The sequence below is a fragment of the Aquila chrysaetos genome, chromosome 6 (genome assembly GCF_900496995.4).
Source record: "Aquila chrysaetos chrysaetos chromosome 6, bAquChr1.4, whole genome shotgun sequence".
NCBI lineage: Eukaryota > Metazoa > Chordata > Aves > Accipitriformes > Accipitridae > Aquila > Aquila chrysaetos.
The window spans coordinates 54,220,421-54,237,984 of NC_044009.1; the positions used below are offsets into that span (position 1 = coordinate 54,220,421).

The 17,564-nt window shown below is 36.0% G+C and overlaps 1 protein-coding gene across 8 annotated transcripts in view; it reads right to left on the reverse strand.

Moving 5' to 3' along the window:
- The window catches only part of BAZ2B (bromodomain adjacent to zinc finger domain 2B), a 166,477-nt gene that overhangs the window by 96,540 nt on the left and 52,373 nt on the right, over positions 1-17,564 (reverse strand). For 2 of the 8 annotated variants that reach the window (XM_030016692.2, XM_030016694.2), the window contains exon 3: positions 1,863-1,938. The exons of 5 other annotated variants lie outside the window; for them this stretch is intronic. The gene's annotated coding sequence lies outside the window, so the exon portion shown is untranslated. Of the gene's footprint in view, positions 1-1,862; positions 1,939-7,358; positions 7,643-17,564 lie in introns of those variants that run through there. One more of the 8 variants, XM_030016696.2, reaches the window with a different exon arrangement.

The following is a 17,564-nucleotide window of genomic DNA, read 5'->3' on the forward strand; positions in this document are numbered from 1 at the left end:
ACCAGGTAAGAGATGCTCTTTCCACCCAAGTCCCTATTCGTTAACTTAAATGAGAATCAGTATCATACTTTTAAGTGACCTAGTCATTCATGGGATAATTCTGACGAGTTTTTTCAAGACTGATGACACTGGAGTGTCCTGCAGTCAACATTTTTTTAGCTTGGTAAATACCACCATTGAGAATGGTAAGAGGGAAAGAGCATAATTAACTTCTATTACCATGTAACAGTAGCTCACGTAACAGGGTTTTAGGACAGCACTTTCTAATCTTTTTCATGTTCATATCTAGATATATGCCACTTGGTAACATATCTACCTCCTAATTCTGTTCTCCTTATCCTTCTCTACAAAGAAGGAAGGAGAAAATAACAGTTTGAAAAATGAGAATGATATTTCAGTTGAGCCTAAAGAAAAATTTCTTACCCACAGTTGTATATTGTAAGTAACAGTGAAAGGAACACTAATTACAAAATAATCTCTTTTAAAGTGAAAATGAAAACAGGTGAAAGTCACATACATAATGTGGCTCCATAAACCATATTACAGCTTTCTGACCTTGCCTATGATGGTGCACCAAACAAGGCAGCTGACAGAGGCAGAGCAATTGTTGCAGCAGTTAACCAGGTTGCTTCTTCAGGGAATTTGGGGGGGAAATTTCCTCAGGAGTCACCTTCTAGGAACTTCTGGTGGCCTGCTGCCAACAGTGATAGCTGGCACCAGGAGCCTTTTGCTTCTGTCAGCTGTTAACTGTCAGTGTTGACTAGCCGTTTTCTGGGTGGGGAGCACCTGTACCTGTTGCCTACAACTGAGGGAGTGCCAATGACCCATTCCGCCAGCGCTGGAGACGTGGCTACGGACAAGGCAGGTCAGGTCACAGCACAGCTCATGGGGGAGCAAGCAAAGGGGCCCAGAAGCCCTGCTGACGGCTGTGCGAGGACTGCAGTCATGCGCTATAGGGCCTGAGCAACTGTCCCTAGTACATCAGAGAGCTCAGCCCATGAAAATCTCTCCTGGAGCTGCTTGACTCTCCATCGGTATGTTTGATTCATCAAGATGAAGCAAACCTGAATAAGCCGTGATAGTTTCTTGCACTGTCCTATAAACAGTCAGGAAAGATTACTGGTAGCTATTTTGTATCTGACTTTTCAAGACAAACAGCTTGGAAAAAAAAGGAAAAATAAAAGATTCCAACATTTTGTTCTGTTTTATTTCACCTGACAATATTCATGCAGCAGAACAGCAGCTGTCCAAGGACTGGGACATTAAAGCAACCGCTCTTCTTTCAGCGAAGCACTTTTAATTAAGCCTGATTATCTGCAGAATAAGTGATTTTTAAATAAACACAGAGTTGACTCACTGAAGTCTTTGCACATAATTCTAAATGTTATTGATGTTTGACTGAAACATTAAGTGTTTTATTTTTAAATGCAAGTAGAAACAAGTATTTAAGGTAGCTAGCTACCATACGTGATCTACTGAGCTGAACTAGTGTTCTCTTATTTTTTAATTCTTATTTTGGTCTCAATGTGTGTGCATGGTATAAAACAGTCTATTACCTAACCGTCTATTATTATCTACACAAAAAGTTTACATTAATGCCCAGTGAAAATATCCAAATTTTGCATTGTTATGCTCAACTGAATGGAGTTCAAATAACAGATAACTTATGTGCACCTTCAAGAAAGTAAGTTTAGATTTCTTATCATGAGTTCTGAAAGCCTATTGTCAAACGATTACAGTGGTATTTTACATTTGTACTTCATAAAAATTCCAGTCCTCATAACTCTAATTAGTATTGTATAAAATGTTTTCCATTGCCAGCTCTACAACTGAAAAAAATGGTACCAAGAAAAAAACTTCACCTTTCAGACTAACACTCCAAAAGAGGAGGGTGGTGCCAGGGGATGGTCTCTGTCTCTTCTAATATGTTTAGAAGTCCTAGAATTATAAGAAAATTCCAGTTCAGCTATATTTAAGTAAATTCTCCTAACAACTGCATATTAGCACCAAATCAACACAATAAAAGACAGAAAAGCAATCTATGCAGACTGTTTTCTAAATCAACTTAATAGTTACACTCTGAAATCAACTGTTTATGTATGTAGCTCTCAACATGAACTTTCTTTAGTATTATGTAATGGCATGTATTATTAAAGAGTCAACAAACAGGATGAAGCAGTGTTGCTTAGCAGCTGGGTATTCTTGACCATTGTATGATTTGTCTACAATTTTCTAATCCATTTCTATTTGAGCATTGTATTTTCTGAAAACAGCAGGTCTCGAATAAAACATTACATTAATTGAATAGATATTCAGTGTTCAAAATATCTGCTAAAACTCATCTCGTATCAAGGAAAATCCCTAAAACATACAACCATCTTTGTCAAGTATGTATTTATTTTAAATAAATTCTGCTTAATAGCTCAAGAAATCTTTTCTTTTCAATCTCAGAATCTGCTTCTTAATCTGCTACCGATAAACATATATAGCAGTGTATTTGCACAAGATAGTAACTTCAAGCAATTTAACTCTATTAGAACTGTCTCGGAGCAGATAAAGAACTAAACAGGAAATACAATACAAAAGAGAAATACACACTGTGGCCAAGAAGCTCGAAACTGGGACAGCTAAAGTCAATGCCTTTTTTTTTGTGCTCTTCCAAAACCTGACTTGCAATCTGTCAGAAGCAGAGTTACTGCTTTTCTGCTAACTTTTTGTCGTTCAGAAACTTAGTTCCAGTTTAGTCATTGTATTGTACACCTCTTCCCATGGTTCAAAAGCCAGACTTCATCTCCTCAAGCTCAAAATCTAGGCTTAGCTCCAATTACAGGCATCAGCAGAGCCTGAGAAAATTTAGAGAGGAAGTGCCCAGCTGAACCTTTGATGGCAAAAGCTGCCACAGGTTTGTCTGGAAACTGTTAGAATTCAAAAGCGTTAAAATTCATGCTTGTGCCAAACATGCTGGTTAGCATTTCCATAACTGAACCTTGCCTATCTTTGCCAAAGAACAATAGAAGGCACTAAAATAAAGGCTAACTTTGTGAAACCTAATGTATCTGCTTTAACATTCATATACAAAAACTCTCCAAAAAAACTCACTACAAACAACTCATTTTGCCCACCTGGTATTATTTTGCTTCACGTGGGGAAAAAAGCGCATAAAAAAAATGAGTGGCAGAGAAAATGTCAATCCAAACAGTTAAACTTTAAAAGCATAAGCTACAGGAAGGATAATTTTGGAAAGAAATAACTACAAACCCAGGTATCTATTTGTGTGTATGAACGCCACATGAGTCAAAGTAACCAACTCGGAACTAGTTCATGGGCACCCCCTGTAAATCCTTCAAAGAATAAAGATGCAGAGAAAAGGATTCCTTTACCCTGCAGTCCTAAACTTACAGACTACCATAATAATTCATGTACTCCAACGAGTGAGAACAGGCAAGGATGTTAATTAAACTCCTTCATAATAAATGGTCTAGAGTCTGCATTAGCTGCTACTTCTTCAGATTTTCCATCCTAAGAATTTAAGATACTATTTTACTCCTTGAAAAATTGCTGAAACTAAAACAACCTCCATACTCTGATGAGAAATGAGTTCTTAGATATTAAGTCAGAGTTCCAGAAAAGCATTCAGCAGAAACAAATCTTTTGAGTGTGTACCTGTTACCAGCCTCAGGCTTTGCACTAGGTCCCAATTTTATTTTAGAATAGCACCAAAATTCAGTCTCATTATTCTAATATTAATATTGCTTTACATTTAAACAAAAAGAGAAAAAGCCAAACATCTAAATGGTATATTCAGTTCTCCAATGCCAGCAAAGACTAGTTTTAGCCCATACCACAGCAAAGAGGTCCATCAGCCTCTCACGTCATTAAGTGAATTTTGGCACCTTGACTAAAAAACTTATCATTGAGGCATGCTAATTCCTCAGTTTTGAACTCTTAAAGCACCTTGTGGTATCATCCAGCAGAAATGCAATGGTTCCCACTAACAGTCTGAGGCAGCAAGGCTGAGACACAGATAAATGGTTTCCACATTTTCGTGTTGTTCCACTCACGTAGCTCTTTGGAAACCCAGAACCAACTATAAAAGGAAGTATTCTGTGCTATACTACCCATTAATTTAAGTCAGCTTCATCATTGGCATCCACCCTCATTTTCATAGGTTATTTGTTTATTGCTTCTTCCAGTTTTAAGGCATTATGATCTTTAAAAAAATTTGAGACATTTAAGCAAAATAAAACAAAACAAGAGTCCACTGAAGTTTACCTAAATAGAGTAACCAGAAAGAATAATAATGGTGTTCTTAAGATACAAAGAAATAAAACCAAGCCTCAACAGAAGCCACAGCAGCTATTACCATGTCAGAAGACTATCCTTGCTAACTCCATTCACAATATTATTCTTACAAACCAAGCAGATGCAAATCTGACATCTCAATGTTATTTACACACTTGAAGGAAGTGGTTAGACATAAAAAACCTGACAGATTGCATTTTTATTTCCACATACTGGAGAGAAAGAAGATAATAAACTGTCCATATTTCCATCTACAAAAACAAAAGTACGTGTCAGAATATCTAGATTTCAGGCTTCTAACAAAGCCACATGCTACACATTACATCTTCCTACACTGTTAAAGAATACTAGTTAAAATACAAGAGTCCATTTCAGCTGTATCAGGTGTTGTTTTTTTAGCAAAGTTTGGCAATCATTCAAAGATTAAGAATGATACATCGTATTCCCATAAACCATTCTATCAGAATTTAAAAGCATTCTGCAAAGGGAAGCTGGTACATCATGGCCATATTTGAGTAACAGGTAAAACTGTAGCTCTTTTGCAGGGTCGGGGAGAAGGAAGCCTAAGCAGCCCCAACTCCTGCCACACAGCATTCACTTCAAGAGGATGGCAACAAGAAGCACACAGCGATGGCCTATGGCTGCACCCTGGATTAGTATCTGCCCTTCTCTGTGCAGCAAGAGCAGCTGTATCCCTCAACTGCGGCTGTCCCCCCACACTTCCCTCTCCCAGTGGGACACAGAACAGACATGAACTGAAAGGCAGCCCACAAACCAGTAGCTCCAGCAGCACCCATCAGGGCTGTCCCTCCTGTTTTACAGGAATCCGGTTCTGTCAAGTAAGCTAAGCTGAAGCTTGAGCCAACAAGTTCAGCTGTGAGGCACTGAGCTTTGAGTTTAAGAGCCTCTACAGAGAGGAAGTATGCAAAAAGATATCATGGGAAACATTTCTGAAACACCAGGATTGTAGGACATTGGAAAAAACTGACCGGGGTACAAGAAGCCAGCTAGACAGTGAGGGAGTGCAAGCCTGATGGAAGACGATATGCATGTTTTGCTGGCACCCAAATTAGGACATTTCTTAGACGTTGTCAATATCAAGCATTATTGTAACATATTTAGAACATGAAATTTATATAAAATTCTATCTAGTAACAGGAGCAATTTGGTATTTTATTAAAAAAAATTAATGGAATCTTGTTTTGTAAAAGGGATTAGCATAGAATAGTACTCCAGGTCACCGGTCTTTCAAATTAAATAGCCAGTGTTAAGGGGCTTTTAAGGGAGGCAGCATACCTAAGAAACCTAAGGCTATCCCATGAAACCTTTATTTTGCAGTTAATGCTCTCAACATGAAGAGGTCATAGTTTCATACAGAATGCTGACTGGCCCTCATTCCTCAGTAATCCTCAGAACACATGGGTATTTTGGGGAAAAAACAGTGCAAATCAACAGCTTCCAAATACCAGGTCTTCACCACCACTTGAGAAGCCCTTTAACAAATTAATGTAGGTTGAATCCCTCTTCTTTTCTTACCCGTAGCATATTTCCTGCCCTGTTCCCCTCAAAATAGACCTGTATCTACACATTCTAGCCACTCTATTGTCCATACCCTTTTCTCTGTATGTAACAACCCATGTGAAATAAAGGGTCAAGCATCTCCAAAAACCTCTTTCTACCCCAAGCTGGAGAAACAGTCTCTGTTACTCACCTACTTACATTTCTTATAGTGTGAACAAACATAGATTTCTTGTAGATGCTGTCTACTTTACAAGTTCTTTAATAATGGCTATTTAATTTGAAAATATTTAACTGAATCATAATTTTTCTCCAGATTTCATTTTTGGTTCCAGTATCTGTCAATATAGTGGATACCTCCTGTTACTAAATGAAACTGTACCTGTATCATTTTATTTCCATAGTAAGATACAATAACAGAACAAGTGGACATTTTGAAGAGCAACAATGATTTTGGTTAGGAATTCACTACCAGTTTTTTTCATTCTCTAACTAGCTTACCAAAAAAAAACCAAAAACCAAACAAAAACAAAAACAAAAAAAACCCAACAGCAACAAAAAAAAAAAACCCACCCAAACAAACACACAGACAAGAAGTCTTTGGTACCAAAAGAACAATATTATTTTAATATGAATTTATATTGGAATTGCAAAATTTTACTTAGCACCTTTCTAAACTTTCACAAAATAACTAAGACCATGCATTGGTATTATCCGGTACAGAACTTCAGTAACATTTATCATGGTATGTGCAATGCTATTGCAAATTCTATGCCATTTACACTAGCGTTAAGGTAAGACCAACCTTAAGGAAAAAAAATCATTGTAGACCATTTAACAGAGCAGACTAAGACCAAAAATGCACTGTAACCATCATTTTACAATGTGAAATCTGTTAACTGATACTCTGGAGCAAAATAAAACTGGACCTGTGCACTGAGTGATAGCTGTCACACCCACCTAGTCCTCATCAGCAAGAGCCAAGAAATTACTTGAAGTAAAAAAAAATCACGTCAACTATAATAAATACAGAAACAGAATATTTCCTATACATATAAGAAAAGCTGACAAAAAGTTTTCAAATAAAACAAAACAGCCTATGTTTATGTTAGACACAAAACAGTTCTGCAAGTGATAAAAATAAGCTATGAAATACCAATACTTCAGAATGTGCATGAAACACATGCATTTTATGTCACTGTTTTTGTCCAATTAGTATTTATCAGAATTTTTCATAATTAATACTAGTTGTCTAACACCTAAATAGACTTTAATTTTTTTTAAATCTCATGCAAATCTCATGCAATATTTGCTCATCATTACTATCAGATAAGCATTACAAAAAAGCAGTAGTTTTCTATCTTAGAATATAGGAAAATTGAAAGTTGCAACTCTATATATTCTTTCTTCAATATATAAACATTTCAAACTATTAACCTGGGGAGGAGGGAGGGAGGGGAAGAGGGAAGGAAGCACAGAAGGAAAGGACCGAACACTTGGCATTACAGAAGAATAAATACAGAACATTAACAGCTTACTGTGGAGAGTGGTTTAATCAGGAAGTAGCCATTATCCTGTCGCTACAGAGCAATGACAGCACTCCAAAACAACAAGCCGTGGCTTTGGTGTTGGTGTTTTGTTTTTTTTTTTTTTTTCTCTTTCAGTCAAGAAGGAAGAAAGAACACATGCTATCGTGCCTGAGCTTTGCTGAGCCCAAAGGTCGTCAGATGTCTATTGTCAAAAGCTACCCTGAAAACAAAATTCAAGCAAGCATTTACAAAGCTGTATTTGAGGAAGCATCTAAAATCTACCACAACCTCCCTCTGTGTTACACACAAAACATGGCTGTCTTATTCAGAGATTAGCAATTATAGTAATGAGATACTGTCGGAGAGGGTCAAATAGTACTTCCTGCAGTTTACACATCTTGATTTCCTGGTAAACAAACTGAAAGGCAGGTGGAGCACTTAGATCACTAGTAAACACACATGCTCACATGACCAAAACCAACCTAGAAGGAATATGCAGTTTTAATAAAATGTGTATCTGTATTTTAATTACATGAGGCAACAAGGTAGCAGAAACATAAAAATAACTGAACCATGAAGGAAATTTTTTCCACAATGTTACACAGTCATCAATGCCACACTTTGTTGTTTTCTTTTTTAAGCAAAGCCCAAGAAAAATATTTTATTTTCTTTTAAGCAATGCTTATGTACACACACCCCCACCTCAGACCAAACAGGTCACAAAGTTGTTTTGGTATGAGAAGGTGCTCTGAAATGATAACCTGAATCAACCCTAGAAAAGCCTGAAACTGAGTAAAACAAATGCTAATCACTGTGTTCAGAAATCAAGCATCAATCTCCACGAAAGCACTATTAAAGAAATCTACTAACAATATTCAGGACAGAAATGATTAAAATTAACTTACTGAATAATTTTAAAAGAAAAAAAAATTCAGATTACTTTTTTATTTTTCAAACTGCCTAACACTTTTCCTCCTCAAAAAAGTTAATCACATATGGACTAGACACATGGCAGTGATCCAGTGAGAAAAGCTAGTTGTTGCCTACCTATAAACTTTCCAAAAATTAATTTCAACAAGCTCCAGTTTAAAAATCAGATGTTCACAGTGGAATTCAAGAAGGCCTTAGGCTACTATGAAAATTAAAAGGAAAAAAAGAAAAAACAAACCCCCACAAAAAATCCTTGACTAATGGAAGAAAAAGCTTGCTCCTCCTAAGCAAACAGAATAAAGTATTTGGTCCACTGACAAAAGATAGAATTTCTTTAAGGGATAAATACAGTCAACTTAGTACACAACAGGTTGATGCAAGTGAAACTGCTACAGTGCCCTAAAACAACAGCACAAGGGCTTAAACTTTAGCATGCAATAAAAGATTATCTGCATACTACACGAAGTATGCAAAGGCAGGGGCAGGGGAGGGGAATGGATCAATCAATTAATTCTCTCTCTCTGAAACTCAGCAGCATGAAACAAGACGACCTAGGGAATACACCAAAGTAATGTGTCTGAATAAACAAATCGAGGAACAGAACAATAAAAAAGTTTCTAGTAATGATGTTATAAATACATTGCAGCCATTTTTCACATTAAGCTCAAGAAAGGAACAAAGGAAAGCTATGAGAAAAAAAATACAGAAAGCATTACTGTAAAGGTCATGAAATATGAAAGGGCGTATCTGTATCAGCAAACACTGCTACTGAAGACGCAGCTTGTGCCAATGAAGGAGTTATTCTGCCATCACAATCTCCCAAACAAGGTAAGATACGTTAACAAGAGGGATCTCTGCAACCAAAATACCCAAAGTAGGACTTGGGCAAGCTGTGCTTGTTATAGATATAATTAGTACAGCCACAACTTCCTTATCAAACACTTGGATGTAACTCATTCCCTTAAGTAAAACCACATCAAAACTTCAGCATTTCATTCATCTGGTTTTCTATTGTTACTCATCTTACAAAAAAGCAGTCTTGTCAAACAATATACAGTGTTTCTGAAGAAAACAGTAAAAATCCAAACAATCAAATGAGAAAAGCCTTCTGCAAAGACAACGACTATCAACAGAACTCTTCAAAGTAGTCTTAAAATAGTTTTTAAAAGCAACATACGTTGCTTTTAATCAGGGTAAGTTTGGTACTAGTATCACTGCAAACAAGCTCTCACAACAAGATTTAGGAGATCATGATCTAAAAATCTCAATCTGGGAATTATTCTTAATTCCAGAAATCTGCATGCTAAAATACAGCCACAATGACTTTGAGTCTTATATGACTCAGGGAGAATCACATACACTAGATCTGCATGTTAAAACACTAGCTCATAAATGATGATTTTTCTAAAATTATTTCAATCCATATTGCTCAATGCAAAAAATATTTACTGGGGAACAGCTGTTTTCCATTGAGATAGCAATGAAGGAGAGGGAAACAAAAATATGACATTGGAAACAGCCAAACAGAAGGTCCATACTTACTTTCTGAACTCCAGGTTGAATCAGACCCTAGCCCAGTAACAGTCTGAGCAAGATGTTAAAAGCAGGGATTTGTTTCTACCAGTGCAACCATTAGTTAACCCCCACATTAGTCAGCAAGAGAATAAGAATAATGATTCAGCAATTAATGTTCTCAGACAGAAATTCTACAGGCTACTCAAATACTGGTATCCCAACACCTAAGCTCCATGAAAAAAGTTATGTTTATAAAACAGGCCTAAGAGGACACTGAAACACAATACAATAAATCACTACTCCAGCTATGTCTTAAATATACATCAGCACCTGCACTCATAAAATGGCAAAGAGTCAACCTGTGGAGCCCAACTGAACAGTTACTGTCTTTCTGGGATACTTATTTTTTTTAAAATAGGAGTATCAGTTTCTATATAACAAATTCTAACTATAAATATGGGTATTGAATAAGGGTCTAGCTATAAATAAGGGTATTGAAAAATAAATAAATAAAAAATTAAAAATATTTTAAAACCAATACATAAAGTAACAGCAAGTACAACATTGAGGTGTTCTTTCATTGAGATTTCAAACATTGCCCACAGGAATTAAATCTATGCTCATAAAGAAAATACAAAATCCTGGAAACTTTACTATTTAAAAAAAAAAAAAAAAAAAAAAAAAACCAACAGCTTCTTACAAAGCCTTGTGTGCTACGATGATTCCTGCCAAAGAAATTTCAAAAAGTTAAGAATCATACCACCACAGAGTGTAAGAATCATCTCAACACTGTATCAAAAAACCAAGTATCAACCCCAAAAGAGAGACTGGAGCCTATCTAGAACTACCTGTATCATTCAGGTAGCTCTATTCCAAAATAAGTTTTGATTTAAAACTCCATAGTTTACCCTGTGATAAAGAAATATAAAAGCAGTTAAGCCATGAATGTTGCTTACGCTCACCTGAGAACATGTATTCTCTGTGCAACCTCTAGTGAATGCCAACAAAGCCGGAGATCCGTATTTTGCATCACACCTTGATGCAAATACCAAAATTGCTGCAAGAAATACAGATTACTTCACAGCAGAAACACTTGCTTAAAATGGTAAATATTTACAAATATAAACACAATACCTAAATCCAGCATCTTCTGTGAATACAACCTGCAGCAATGTTTTTTGAGAGTATCAACTCCCCGCAGTCACCTCCATAGTGCATTAAATCAATACATTTATTTCTAAAAGTTTCACATGCAGTATTAGTCTACCTTTTGCTTCTAGCAATTTTAGCTGGAATCCTTTGACACTACCTACATGGACAAATAAGGAGGGGACAAAAGGGACCATTCATTACTTACAGAAATAATTTTCTGGGGTGGGACACCAAAAGTTCTAAATCATCTTTTTACTCAAGAAAAGTTAACAAGTTAATAAAAGTGACCTCCAACTAAACTACAAAAGATGGGGGAGGAAGAAGACCTGGATGGACACACCACCCAACCAACTTTCCTCCTTCTACTCAGACTGTGCCAAAAGTCTCAATCACCTTTTACTCCCAAGAGCCCTTCACACAATGGCATACCAAAGCAAGTCCTATTTGTGTCCCTATAAATTAGATTCTGACAACATTCACAAGGCTCGATATAATTTTTTCCCCGACATATGCTACTGCACAGAGACCATTCTTTGGTTCCACTGTTACACAGCATAACACCAGATGTTGAAATTGGTCTCCACATTTGAAAACATTAAGATGCAGCAAGAGACAGATTATTTCATTTCAATTAGCTTCTCGACACCAAAACCAACTAAACCAACCAATCTTTAAAACCCATCAGCTGACGCTAAGTAATCTGCATCCTTATACTGTTATAGCCCTCCCGAAGCAAAGGGAAAGGGGATTCCCCTTCCCATGGGGAAAAGCGAGGCAGCAATCTTCTCTTTGTTCTACCTCCTCCATATTCTGGTCGCATATACTGGTCATATTGCTCATGATTTAGCTTCATTTTAAAGGCCCTTTGGTCCTCATTGAATTATTTACTAAACGCATGGACACTTCATCTATCAATTTGATCCTTAAAATAGTATCTTGGAATTGGAATAAACACACTAGCTACTGCAGAACTCTCACTCAGAAAGAGCCAGCCATATTCTACTATTATTAAACACATCCCTAACAAAACCCTAATAAGAATAGAATTGTTTCAAGGCATGTAAAAGTCACTCAAATGAAAACCCAGAAACTAGTTTATTCTTTACATTACGACAGTGCCCAAAAGCGTTCTTCATACTGGCTCATTACCTAGAACTAATCACAAAACTATTCATAAGCCCAGATTATTATTTATTTAGTAGCATTTCATACATCTGCTACTAGATTTCAACCCCACAAAGTTTATATATGGAATTAATTCTGAAAGAGCATAGGAAAATACCTGAATTAAATAATTTTAGTGCATTTTCATTTTCCTGCACCAAAGCCTTCTTGTATGTTCCTTCTCATATTTAATATTGTGTTTATCAAAATGTCTTAATATCACAGAAACAGTAGTTTTAACTACCAACATGGAAACAAAAGAAACTAAAGCACACCAGTATCCTAATGAACCCATTGTCCTATGTACCAAAACATGTCATTTCATAATAAAGTTGATGTATCTTACAATAAACAGTTTTTCAATATTTTTCAGTATATTCTATTAAAATATAAAGTGATTTGAGTTTGATGAGATTTGAAACTGAGATGATGTTTGTTTCAATGTTCTATATACGTTACTATCAGCCATTTTAAAAAGCACTACAGAAACCAATATTCTTATAGTTCAATTTTTATTTTGATGGTTAATTCAGCATTAACTGTTATTTAGTCAAACTGAAGGTTTTGGGGAAAAGACCAAATAGGTAGCAAACACGGCAAAGAAATGCACAGAGAAGGAGGGTTAAACTGCTGTTCTCCATAAAAAATAACAATTTACCTTTTTATTGGAAAGTTGAAATATAAAATTATTTTCAAAACATAAAGATTTTTCAGAAGTTTTTAAAGGTTAGAACAACTATAAATATATATTCTTTATCTATCATCATAACATACACATACACACACTCAAAGACCCTCTGAGAATACAATATTCATTTTGCTGCAGAAGAACAGACATTGCATAACAATGAGATTTGCTAATGAAATCAGCCATCAACCTGGAATACATATGTATTAAACCAAGACCTCAGTGTCATTTTCTTTTTGCATCGTTTGTTCTTTCTCTCATTTTTCCTCGACCTTTCAGTATCTTGTCCTACTCCTGGTTTCACTGCTTCAAGTACAGCAATATTGCAAAATATTTTGTTAACACTGTATGTACAACAGTTTTTACTTTACAAAATTTATTTCTCTACTTACTGCTAAAAGTAGATTCTAATTGCATGGGTTCTATCAGCATTGTTAATGTAGCCTTGAAAGAAAAATCAATGGGTGCTAAGGAGACAAAGGAGTTTTATTTCTCTGTAAAACAGCAGGAATATCTAACAAAAATTGGGTGTCACTTGGAACAAACTATACTTTCACAGCTAAAGTTCCACACCATTTAATTCAAGAATTTAATTCAAGAACAACACATTTTTAAAAATTGCCTCTATATTTATCTAATGATTATACAAGAACAGAATTTAGAACCATCACACAAATAAAAGTGTAATTGCTTTGCACAAACATGCAAAATCATCATGAAACCCAGTAAAACAATCCAGCAAGTTCAGTAACAGTATGTATAAGCATGCAGTATACGTATCAGTTACGCAAAACACTTTACTGAAAGAGAGATGAATACTGAATGGAATTATTTATTCTGCTACTCAGAGCTGACCAGAAATATTAAAACATTACAAAAGTATTTTAAAAGACATTTTTCTCTCATTATACTAATACCGTATTTTGGTTTTGTGGCATATATGCTGTCTTATACTTCATAGATAAAAAGCAACCTATTTACACCCCTAGCTCTAAAAGTATCAAAACTGTGTTTTGAATTCACCCCAAAACTATCAAAACTAATAACACAGTCCACTAAATTTTTCCACTGTTCTCATTTTACAGAGTTTTTTAATTGAAATAATACAAATAAGCTATTGTTGCTATAATGCCACTATCAAGTTAGCATTATTGTTGACAAGCTCCAAAGTCATACCAAAAACTAATACAAAACAGTAGAAAATAAATGTTTCCTGGCTTGTTTGGTAGGCCTGGTTTTTTTCTTTGTGTGGGGGGTTTCTTTGCTTGTTTTTCTCCTTTCTTTTTCAACTAACACTCCAAAACCCTAATTCCATGAAGACAAACCACCAATTAGTTAGTTACCTTTAGTATACCAAAATTGCATACAGAACTCCTTTGGAATAAATGAAAGTAATTTGTAATTTATTTTGTCATTTTATCTTCAGGGCATAAGGAAGTCATTCAGTCATTCTATAGTTACGATGGCCATCACAACACCAAAGAAACAGAAGGCACAAGAGACCACTGAAAAATAGAGGAGAAAAATAATGAAATGTCTGAAAATGGACTTAACCATCCCTGGAGCCAGTCATATCAAATTGTCGCTATACAACCCAGGAAGAATACCATCAAGATACTGGACATAATGAGCTAGGTAAGTAATTGAAAGCATAAAAATTTCCATAAACTCTCTTCATATGTGCTCCAATTCACTTACGTCATTGGGAGCTTTGAAAGCTGAAACCATATAACACATGGCCTTACTTTTCCTTCCATTTCTCTCACTTTTAACGATATGCAGCTATATGATATAAACATCCAGGCATATGTCATATGAAGCGCTCTTACTCTCATTTGTGCATTACAGTGTCCTAATAAAAAGATGTATGAAGACTATCTTCGATCACACACTATCAAAAATGCTTCTATTTCAATTACAAAGCATTTGTCCTTCTGCAAAAAAGCCATCCACGTTACATCTCAAAATGACTGAAACTGGATAGAGCCGCAGTTCATTATAGTGGGCTCACCTTTGAAAGCAAAGGCTATACAACCTCCAGGGTTTGAAAGAAAGAGACTCTAATGCAACAACCTTGACCCCTGAAAATGCTGGGTCATTTTCTTCTGTGATGAACAGTGATTGCTTTCTATAATTCTAACAATTGTCAAGTAGGCTAAAGAGTATGGCTGGCAGATGATAGTTGTGAAATGCTTGCACTTTTAACAATCACTTACTACCCTGTAATACAGGTCAACTGTCCAGCTGAGCATCTTCTACAAGATGTTATAGGCTTTTGAAGCCATATACTACAACAACTGAAATCAATGGTTTTATTAGGGATCAAACGAGTATATACAGGACCTAAGAATATAGAGAATTGTTAAAGGATACAGTCTTAATGCAAACAATTAAATGAGAAAGAGTCCAAGATATCCAAATCTACTGTACATATGAAATATGTGTCGTGGTTTAACCCCAGCCAGCAACTAAGCACCATGCAGCCACTCACTCACTCCCCCCCCACCCACCCAGTGGGATGGGGGAGAAAATCAGGAAAAGAAGTAAAACTCGTGGGTTGAGATAAGAACAGTTTAATAGAACAGAAGAAACTAATAATGATAATGATAACACTAATAAAATGACAACAGTAATAATAAAAGGATTGGAATGTACAAATGATGCGCAGTGCAATTGCTCACCACCCGCCGATCGACACCCAGTTAGTCCCCGAGCAGCAATCCCCCCCCCCCACTCCCCCAGTTCCTATACTAGATGTGACGTCACATAGTATGGAATACCCCGTTGGCCAGTTTGAGTCAGCTGCCCTGGCTCTGTCCTGTGCCAACTTCTTGTGCCCCTCCAGCTTTCTCGCTGGCTGGGCTTGAGAAGCTGAAAAATCCTTGACTTTGGACTAAACGCTACTTGGGAACAACTGAAAACATCAGTGTTATCAACATTCTTCCATACTGAACTCAAAACATAGCACCGTACCAGCTACTAGGAAGACAATTAACTCTATCCCAGCTGAAACCAGGACAATATGTGATTCTGGTACATAACTTGACAGTAGGCAATCATGCATATGTCTCAAGTACAGGACATCAAACTTCACAACTTACACAACTTGGCACAAATTTCATGAACAAGAATGAGAACATAGAAACCAGTTACTCTACAGATAAAAGTGAACCCTCATTCTATAAATATAGACTCAACCTCAGAGAACACCAATAAAATTGTATGAACAGTACACAGAATTAGATGCTGCCATGTGCTAAAAGATACCTGAATTTTTATCAATAAAGAAAAAACATGAACTCAGAAATGAGACTGAATTTATCAACCATATTTATCCTCTCTGAACTACCCAGAAACAGCTTCTTCAATATATTGTCTAAAATTCTGTATTTTACTGGAATAAATCACACAGATATAGACGCCCACAGTATGAACATATTCTAAAAATTAACACTGTCCAGTTTACTGTGGTTTAGGTTGTGGCTTAAAATCATATTCCAGAGAATTGACGTTTCACATACACAGTTTTAGTATCGTGCTGTACTAGTAGTCATATCTATGCACACAAACACACACGCGCCTTTATTTTCAGTAACACACAATGCTTAGTTAAAAGCTGTTTCTGGCACTTCATGCAGAAACTGCAAGCATCCTTCAAAGCTAACTTTTTAAAAAATCTGGCAATGAAGAATGCTTATGTTTTTTCATAACGAAATACTCCAAATTGTACTGAATTATGATGACTACTATTTATATACTTTTAGGGAACAGAAGTAGAGGACAATTGATTAAAGCACAGGAAGAACTCCCGAACACTGGAAGGTCACAGCCTATGTGCTGAGCTGCTAAGCAAAAACATCTATGATGTTCCAGAGCTGCCATTTTTCTTCCTTGACAAAGACTCCATCTGCCACAGAGCCATTTACAGCCTCAGAGTCAGAATATCAATGATTTCCAACTATTCTGCAAGTCTGCTTTCACCTTGACATCACCTCTGCAATACATCTAAAACAGATGATACATATAACCCCTCTACAAGCTCTAAGCCCATGCTTTATTCAACTGATCTGCATTTAAGCTGTGCTCTCACATACCATTTCTTTACTTCTTCCAAACCATGCAAGAATATTAAAACTCCAAATTCCACATCCTTTCCATTGCTGTGCTTATTTTAAATAAATAATCTTTGGAAAAACTAAGAAGAAAACCTTTCAAATATTGACAAAACATGTAAAAACAGTTAGAAAACATCTGATGATTTTAAAATCTGTATTTACACAACGTACATGCGCACAATCACAATTTTTCTTTTCCAAATAAACAAAAAATGTCTAGTAAGATCCTTATTACAGACCACCATGCAGAATAAACTATCACAGCTTCATTGAAACCAACAAAACTACATTCAGCTCTACATCTCTTGGTGTATATACAAACTGACTAAAAAAAATTTAAAAATACCAGGTTAGAGCTGGAACAAAAAAGGAAAGAGAATCTTGTCTTACTGAATGAATACCTCAAGAATTAGGTCCTCTGATAAAACAGATTATACATCACGGATCAATAAAACCCATTTTATATCTATCTATATATATATAGATAGATATTCATGTATATGCACACGCATGCTCTCCATCAAGTATGAGAATACTCAGTCCATCATCAGGCTCATCACAACACAACTTTAATGAATGTATTCCTTGATAGCAACTTTTGGAGTCTTGAAATTCAGGTACATGTTGGTACTCTAGAGTAATTTTTTAAAC